Raw genomic sequence first — 9,212 nt, forward strand, 5'->3', positions numbered from 1 at the left:
CTTCTTTTATGTTATTGGCTAGCTTACTCTTGACCGTCATGATAGCTACTTGCCGCCATTGACTTCGTCCTCTCATGCCTTTACTAAACTGAATCTACTGATTTATACACGAATTAGCAAATTTAGCATCTCCCTCATGAACTACTACAGGAGGTAATTCCATTATATTATGTTTGCTGCCTCCTTTGGGTTGCCTTTCCCTTAAGCTCCCTAATTAAATTTGTTTCACTACACAACGTCCAACCCAGAAGTGCCTCTTCCCTAGGGGACTTGACCACACCGCTCTAAAATACACTCAGTGGCCACTTTATTAGGTGCTTCCTGAAACTGATAAGAGCGGCCACTGAGTGTATGCTCGTGATCTTCTACTGCTGTAGTTAATCCACTTCAAGGGGTGATGCATTGTGCATTCAGAGACACTCTTCTTCACACTACTGTTGTAACACGTGATTATTTGAATTACTGTCACTTTCCTGTCAGCTTGAACCAGTCTGGCTATTCTCCTCTGACCTCTCTCATTAACAAGGCATTTTTACCCTCAGAACTTCAGCTCTGGATTTTTTTTTTTTTTTGTTTATCGCACCATTCTCTGTAAATTCTAAAAACATGCGTGAAAAATCACAGATCAGCAGTTTCTGAGATACTCAAACCACCCCGTCTGGTTCCAATCATTCTACGGTCAAAGTCACTTACATCACACTTCTTCCCTCTTCTGATGTTTGGTTTGAACAACGGATTCCCGTTTAGGCATTGTGTTTCTGCCCAGTGACTGGCTGATAAGATATTTGCATTAATGAGTGGGTGTACAGGTGTACTCAATAAAGTGGCTGCTGAGTGCAACTTCTCTAGGGATCCAGCACCAATCTGATTTTCCCCAATCTACTTGCAGATTTAAATCCCCCATGACACTGTAGCATTGCTTTTTTTCTAGGCCTTTTTTTAAATCTCTCATTGTAATTTATACCCCACACCCTGCCTACTGTTCGGAGGCCTGTGTGAACTCCCATCAGCGTCTTTTTACACTTGCAGTTTCTTGTCTCTACCCAGAAGGATTCTACATCTTCCAATCTTATTTCACTGCTTTCTAAGGATTTTCTTTTTTTTTTTAATAAAAAAAACCCACAAACCAATCCTCAGAGGGATCAGAGTGGGGAGAGTGAGCAATTTCAGGTTCCTGGGTGTCAACATCTCTGAGGACCTAACCTGAACTCTCGGCCTGAAACGTCGACTGCACCTCTTGCTATAGATGCTGCCTGGCCTGCTGCATTCACCAGCAACTTTGATGTGTGTTGCTTGAATTTCCAGCATCTGCAGAATTCCTGCTGTTTGCACACCACATTGATACAGCTATAAAGAAGGCAAGACAGCAGCCATATTTCATTAGGAGTTGGAGAGATTTAGTTTGTCAACTAAAGCACTCAAAAACTTCTAGAAATGTACCATGGAGATATAGTGACTTGCTGCACCACCATCTAGGTTGTGTGTGTGTGTGTGTGTGTGTGGTGTACAAGATTAAAGTAAGTTGCAGAAATTTGTAAAATTAGTCAGCTCCATCATGGATACTAGTTTATGTAGAATTCAAGGTATCTTAAGGAGCGACTCCTTAGGACAATGGGATCAGAGCTATACAAAATTATCAACATAATCACAGTCCTTTTCCTAGGGTCAGGGAAACTAATACTGGGGAACATAGGTTTACGTATACTGAACTGGGAGCGGTTTAAAGGGAACCTCGGGGCAATTTTTTTCCCCTTCACAGGTTGGTGGGCATGTGGAACAAGTTTTAAGAAGAAATGTACAAAAAGAGTTAAAGGGATATAGGCCAAATGCAGACAAACAGGAGAAGCTCAGGTCGGTATCTTGATCAACATGGACAATGACCTGAAGGGCCTGGTTCCGTGCCATCTCTCTCTGACTCATCTCAGCTATGTTTAGTACTCCTACACAGGAGTTTGAATACAGAACAGAATCCAATCCCTTACCCCACCTTTCTTTGTTTTGTTACCTTTCTCTTCCAGTTGAAAGGCCTCAGACCTGAAATATTAACTTCGTTTTTCTTTCTATGTATGTTTCAAACAATGTTCTATTATTTCCCAAATTTCGGACTCCCAACTGCTAAATTTCCATTTCCTGGAGATCGTTATTCGAACCTCCAAAGGAGAGAATTGGGAAATAACAAATTTCATGACATATGTCAGTAGCAATAAACCGGATTCTCAGGATAACGCAAGAAAACCCCCGACATCACCAACCATCTCCTCTGGCTTATATATGTACCAAGTTAACCTGCTCCCTTGCATCCCTCCACCCTTTCCCCATGGCCCTAACCTTCCCCCCTCCAACTGACCTCGCCCCTCAAACTAACCCTTGACCCATACCACCAGTAGCCGGTCGCGTCCGGCACGTAACTGAACCCTTCTGAGGCGGCGGCCTGAACCGAGAAGCTGGGGGTCCGGATACCTCCGGCGGGCGGCAAACCCTCCCTGACCCGCCTTCGCTCCCGCTTAGCCGCTGCATCCTGGCTCCGCCTGCTTACGGCGCCTGCTGCCTGCGTCACAAATACCACGTGACATAAGCTCTCCCTCGGCGACTTTTTGTGACGTCACTGCCCTGCTGCGGTTTGCAGCATTTCGCATCATAGGCACCGCCCCCGTCTTGTGCTCGGAGTCCTCGGCCAGGAGCGCCTAGGGTTGCCTAGGGTTACGGATAGGCTGCTGTGGCTCGGCTTGCGATCCGGCCCCTTCCGTTCCTCATCTCCCGGATTACGACGGCTTTCTAATTTTGCCATTTGTCCTTAACAGGATCATCATCTTTTAAAAATCACATGAACACATTTAGTTTTTACATATCCATTCAGTTTATGCACTGAACCGCGTTGTAGATTAGAACTGTAGACGCTCTTGCTTAAATAATTAATTTCTACCTTTCGTGCCTATATATTCCCAGCATCAAATACCCCCCAGCACTGTTTTCTAACTGTTTCCACCAACCATCACCACGTTTCAATTTGCCCATCATCCCCCCCCACCTCAACACGCTCTACTTTATCAGCCCATTTCACACACCTCTCTAGCTTGGCTTTCTTCCTTCTGAGCTCTCACTCCAAAAGCAGTGTAGCAAGTTGAAACATCAATAATCCCTTTGCCGCCACATGACTGATCCAATTTTTCGCTCTCAGCCTTCTCCCTGTATCCCTTCATGCCCTAACCAATCAAAAATCTATCAAACTCTGCCTTAAGTATACATAAAGATTTAGCCTCCATAGCTGCCTGTGGCAAAGAATTCTACAGATTCACTTAAAAGACTCTAGCTAGACTTCCAATAAGTCACCCCTTATTCTTCTGAATTCTCATGAATAAAGGCCCCGAGCTATCAAACACTCCTATGACAAGCCATTCAATCTTGGAATCATTTTTGATAATCTCCTTTGAACCCTCTCCAGTTTCAGCACATCCTTTCTAAGTGGCCAACCTGCTCACAATACTCCAAGTAAGGCTTCACCAGTGCTTTATGAAGTCTCAACCTTACATCCTTGCTTTTATATTCTAGTTCTCTTGAAATGAATGCTAACATTGCATTTGCCTACCTCACCATAGACTCAACCTGCAAATTAACCTTTAGGGAATCCTGCAGAAGGTCTCCTAAGTCCCTCTGCACCTCTGTTTTTTTTGTATCTTCTCTCCATTAAAAAAAGTCAACCCTTTCATTTCTTCTACAAGTGTATGACCATACACTTCCTACCACTGTATGCCATCTGCCATATTTTTGCCCATTCTCCTAAAATATCTAAGTCCTTATGTAGCCTCTCTACCTCCTCAAAACCACTTCCCTCCACCTATCCTCATACCGTCTGCAAACTTTGCAAAAAAAAAAGCCATCAATTCCATCATCTAAATCATTGACATATAACATGAAAAGAATGAGTCCCAACAGACCCTTGTGGAACACCACTAGTCACTGGCAGCCAAAGGCTCCTTTCATTCCCACTCTTTGCCTCCTATCAATCAACCACTTTTATCCATGCTAGAATCTTTCCTGTAATACCATGGGATCGTAGCTTGTTAAGCAGCCTCATGTGTGGCAACTTGTCAAAGGCGTTCTTTAAATCCAAGTACACAACATCAACTGATCCTCCTTTGTCCATCCTGCTTGTTATTTCTTCAAAGAATTCCAAAAGATTTATCAGGCAAGATTTTCCCCTTGAGGAAACAATGCTGACTATGGTCTATTTTATCATGTGCCTCCAAGCACACAGAGACCTCATCCTTAATAATTTTCCCAACCACTGAGGTCAGATTAATTGGCCTATAGTTTCCTTTCTTCTGCCTCTCCCCCTTCTTGAAGAGTGGAGTGACATTTTCAATTTTCCAATCTTCCAGAACTATTCTAGAATCTAGTGATTCTTGAAAGATCATGACTAATGCCTCACAATCTCTTCAGCCACCTCCCTGGTGTACATTATTTGGTCCAGGTGACTTACCTAGCTTCAGACCTTTCAGTTTCCCAAGAATTTTCTCTCTAGTTATAAGAACTTCACACATTTCCACTTCCACCATACTGCTTGTCTTCCACAGTGAAGACTGGTGCAAAATACTTATTCGGTTCATCTACCATTTCATTGTCCCCCATTACTATCTCTTCAACATCGTTTTCCCAGTGGTCCGATATCCACTCTTGCCTCTCTTGTACACTTTACAGATCTGAAGAAACCTTTGGTGTCCACTTTAAGATTGTTAGCATTTGCTCCATGTTTCAGCAGCTTCCACTTGTTTGTATGGTTAAAGTAAGCAGGAATGGAGAGGAAGACATCCAAGTCTACCCTTGCTGCAAGTATCACTAGACGGGAACCATTCTAACCTCAAGATTAGACAACTGGATCAACCACCCCGACAGTCCAGAACATAAAATATACTGCAGATGCTGGAAATATTTTCAGCAACAAAAACAAAATGCTGGAGGAACTCAGGCAGCATCAATGGAGGGAATAAACAGCTGATACTTTGGAAGAGATAAAGTGGGGGGGGGGAGGAAACAGAATCGCCAGAAGTTATTAAAAAAATCATGTTCATGTCTTAAGGTCGGAGACAACTCAGACGAATATGAGGTGTTGCTCCTCTGACTCGAGTGCAGCCTCATTGTAGCACTGGAGGCCATGTCAGAATGGCAGACCACTGGGAAATACCACGTTTTTACACCTGATGAAGTGAAGTTGCTTGACAAAGTAGCCCCTCAAACTACACCATGTCTCACCAATGTAGAGGCTGCACTGGGAGCACCAAATACAATAGATGACCTTGAAAGACTCACAGATGAGGTGTTGCCTCACCTGGAAGAACTGATGTACAATTTCTTTGTATTCAATTTAACTGACTATCATATAGCCCTCATCTGAAATTCCAAAAATACAAAAACCTCCAAAATCCATTAAAAAGAAAATCCACAAGATGCTGGGAAGGTTCCCAGGCAATGCACAGGTCTCAGTGCACCACAGACAGATCTGAGACATGACATGACATACGCAATGAACAGAAAAATGAACCAAAAATTGAAGTTAACTGAATATTCAGCAGGCAGTTTGCAGAAACGGAAAAGGCACTGCCATAAGATTTTAAAAGATAAAGCATCTGCTGATAATGATGCTACAGATAAATTCATACGTTTGCAAAGATTGTCGCTGATGAAAATCTAACCAGAACAAATCCATAATGCTGATTTTTTTTTAAGGTTTTTATGCATGTAAAATTAAAGTAAACAAATAGAGCAGGGGTGGTCAACCTTTTACATTCCATGCGTCAATTTTTTCCATTCACGAGTTCAGATGAGCTATACAGCTCTTGTACCCCCAAAAATGTAAAAATGTTAATATAAAACTTGCATGTGAAAAAAATCGCATCTGAACTCATGCATGAAAAAATTGACGCATGGAATATAAAAAGTTGGCCACCCCTGAAACAGAGTGCACTGTAACCTTTTAATCATAACTTAGCACTGGGTGGAGACTGAAAGCCTGTCGTTCAACAACTAATTCAGGTATTCTCTCGATGCTGTTGTGTTGCTCTGGACCCTGCACCCATTATAGTTTCACATACAATATGTAGATAAGCCTACAAGAAGAGAGGCTATACTTGATCTGGTATTAGGAAATGAACCTGGTCAGGTGTCAGGTCTCTCAGTGACAGAGCATTTTGGAGATAGTGATCACAATTCTATCTCCTTTACCATAGCATTGGAGAGGGATAGGAACAGACAAGTTAGGGAAACATTTAATTGGAGTAAGGGGAAATAAGAAGCTATCAGGCAAGAACTTGGAAGCATAAATTGGAAACAGGTGTTCTCAGGGGAATGCACAGAAGAAATGTGACAATTGTTCAGGGGATATTTGCGTGACATTCTGCATAAGTACGTTCCAACGAGACAGAAAAGGATGGTAGGGTACAGGAACCATGGTGTACAAAGGCTGTTGAAAATCTAGTCAAGAAAAGCTTACAAAAGGTTCAAAAAAAAAAAAAAAACAACAACTAAGTAATGACAGAGATCTAGAAAATTGTAAGGCTAGCAGGAAGGAGCTTAAGAATGAAATTAGGAGAGCCAGAAGGCAAGTAGGGTTAAGGAAATTCCCAAGGCATTTTACAAGTATGCGAAGAGCAAGAGGATAAGACATGAGAGAATAGGACCAATCAAGTGTGACAGTGGAAAAGTGTATGGAATCAGAGGAGACAGAAGTACTTAATGAATGCTTTGCTTCAGTATTCACTACGGAAAAGGATCTTGGTGATTGTAGGGATGACTTACAACAGACTGAAAAGCTTGAGCATGTGGATATTAAGAAAGAGGATGTCCTGGAGCATTTGGAAAGCATCAAGTTGGACAAGTCACCGGGACTGGATGAGATATACCCCAGGCTACGGTGGGGAGCAAGGGAGGAGATTGTTGAGCCTCTTGTGATGATCTTTGCATCAGCAATAGGGATGGTAGAAGTACCAGAGGATTAGAGGGTTGCAAATGTTATTCCCTTGTTCAAGAAAGGGAGTAGAGATAGCCCTGGAAATTATAGACCAGTGAGTCTTACTTCTGTGGTTGGTACGTTGATGAAGATTTTGAGAGGCAGGATTTATGAACATTTGGAGCAGCATAATATGATTAGGAATAGTCAGCATGGCTTTGTCAAAGGCAGGTCATGCCTTATGAGCCCGGTTGAATTTTTTGAAGATGTAACTAAACACATTGATGAAGATAGAGCTGTAGATGTAGTGTATATGGATTTCAGCAAGGCATTTGATAAGGTACCCCGTGCAAGGCTTACTGAGAAAGTAAGGAGGCAGAGGATCCAAGGGGACCTTGCTTTGTTTATCCAGAATTGGCTTGCCCACAGAAGGCAAAGAGTGGTTGTAGATGGGTCATATTCTGCCTGAAGGTCGGTGACCAGTGCTGTGTCTCCAGGGATCTGTTCTGGGACCTTCTCTTCATGATTTTTATAAATGACCTGGACGAGGAAGTGGAGGGATGGGTTAGTAAATTTGCTGATGACACAAAGGTTGGGGATGTTGTGGATAGTGTAGACGGCTGACAGAGGTTACAGCAGGTCATCGATAGGACGCAAAACTGGGCTGAGAAGTGGCAGATGGTGTTCAACCCAGGTAAGTGTGAGGTGGTTCATTTTGGTAGGTCAAATATGATGGCAGAATATGGTATTAATGGTAAGACTCTTGGCAGTGTGGAGGAGCAGAGGTATCTTGGGGTCCGTGTCCATAGGACACTCAAAGCTGCTGCGCTGGTTGACTGGTTAAGGCGGCATACAGTGTATTGGCCTTCATCAACTGAGTAATTGAGTTCAAGAGCTGAGAGGTAATGTTTCAGCTGTATAGGACCCTGATCAGACCCCACTTGGAGTGCTGTGCTCAGGTCTGGTCACCTCATTACAGGAAGGACGTGGAAACTATAGAAAGGGTGCAGAGGAGATTTACGAGGATGTTGCCTAAATTGGCGAGCATGCCTTATGAGAATAGGTTGAGTGAACTTGGCCTTTTCTCCTTGGAGCGATGGAGGATGAGAGGTGACCTGCTAGAGGTGTACAAGATGATGAGAGGCATTGATAGAGGCTTTTTCTCAGGGTTGAAATGGCTAGCATGAGAGGGCAGTTTTAAGGCGCTTGGTAAGTTGTTTTTTTAAAAGAAGTGGTGAGTGCATGGAATGGGCTGCTAGTGACAGTGGTAGAGGCAGATACGACAGGGTCTTTTAAGAGACTTGGATAGGTACATAGAGCTTAGAAAAATACAGGGCTCTGGGTAACCCTAGGTAATTATTGAAGTAAAGACCTGTACTATATACGTATTACTCAGGTTGAAGGCTCTTTAAGTATTGTTGCTTTCAACATATTAATTGTATTTTATTTATCTCTTACTGGTCTTAATTGTTAACCAAACATTGTTTCTCTTTTTACGGAACTGTGCATTATCTTCATTGAATAATTTACTCCAGATCAATCAAAGGAAAGGGAGCAGGAGCAGCCGCTTTGCACAAGCTGGTGGCTTCATGCGCTGCCTCATTAATCTGCAAACAATACTTTATAAACAACCTATTTGTTATTACCTGCGAAGGGTTTTCAACGCCACTGTGGTGTGCATTGATTATGGTTCAAAGTAGTAGGGTCTGGACTTTACAACTCTATGATGGAACAATATAGTGCAGCACAGAGTCACAAACCTGACATCTAGTATAAGAAAGAGGTAAATAAGGCAAATAGAAGTCTTTTCAGTGTTAAGTCAGAGAAATATTCATACTTACAGTCCTCCTTTAATTAGCAGGAACCAAGGAAAGGAGTGGGTGGACTACAACACCAATAGAAAGTGGCTGCCTTAACTCTATAGCAACGTGTCCACAAAAGAAACACAACCGACTTGAATTAGCTGCTTGGAAAAGCCAAAAACCATAACCTGCGTGAAAGGTTAGAGATAATCAATTGCACTATGGTGGGGTGGAGCAAGAAGGAAGAAGCGTTGGAGAATTCACGAAAGCAAAGCTGTGGAACAGATTGATCATGAGTAAAAGGGTGGAAACATTAGAAGCATTTGCAGACTATATTCAGTATAGTGTATTACTTTTTCTACCATTGCATATGGAATAAATTTAAAGCACGTATAACAAATGAAATGCTATGTTGTGGAGGACATGAATCTTCAAACAGACTAAATGACCTAACACTGCAAAAATAC

The 9,212-nt window shown here is 42.5% G+C and overlaps 1 protein-coding gene across 6 annotated transcripts in view; it reads right to left on the bottom strand.

The window, feature by feature from the left end:
• Positions 1 to 8,804, bottom strand: part of fbxw9 (F-box and WD repeat domain containing 9) — a 44,033-nt gene extending 35,229 nt beyond the window's left edge. For 2 of the 6 annotated variants that reach the window (XR_011883748.1, XR_011883747.1), the window contains exon 1: positions 2,379 to 2,797. The gene's annotated coding sequence lies outside the window, so the exon portion shown is untranslated. Of the gene's footprint in view, positions 1 to 693; positions 2,278 to 2,378; positions 2,799 to 8,784 lie in introns of those variants that run through there. The other 4 variants (XM_072248173.1, XM_072248170.1, XM_072248171.1 and 1 more) reach the window with 4 other exon arrangements.
• Between the last annotated feature and the right edge of the window lie 408 nt (positions 8,805 to 9,212).

Source organism: Mobula birostris, chromosome 32 (assembly GCF_030028105.1).
Source record: "Mobula birostris isolate sMobBir1 chromosome 32, sMobBir1.hap1, whole genome shotgun sequence".
In the NCBI taxonomy this organism is placed as follows: domain Eukaryota; kingdom Metazoa; phylum Chordata; class Chondrichthyes; order Myliobatiformes; family Myliobatidae; genus Mobula; species Mobula birostris.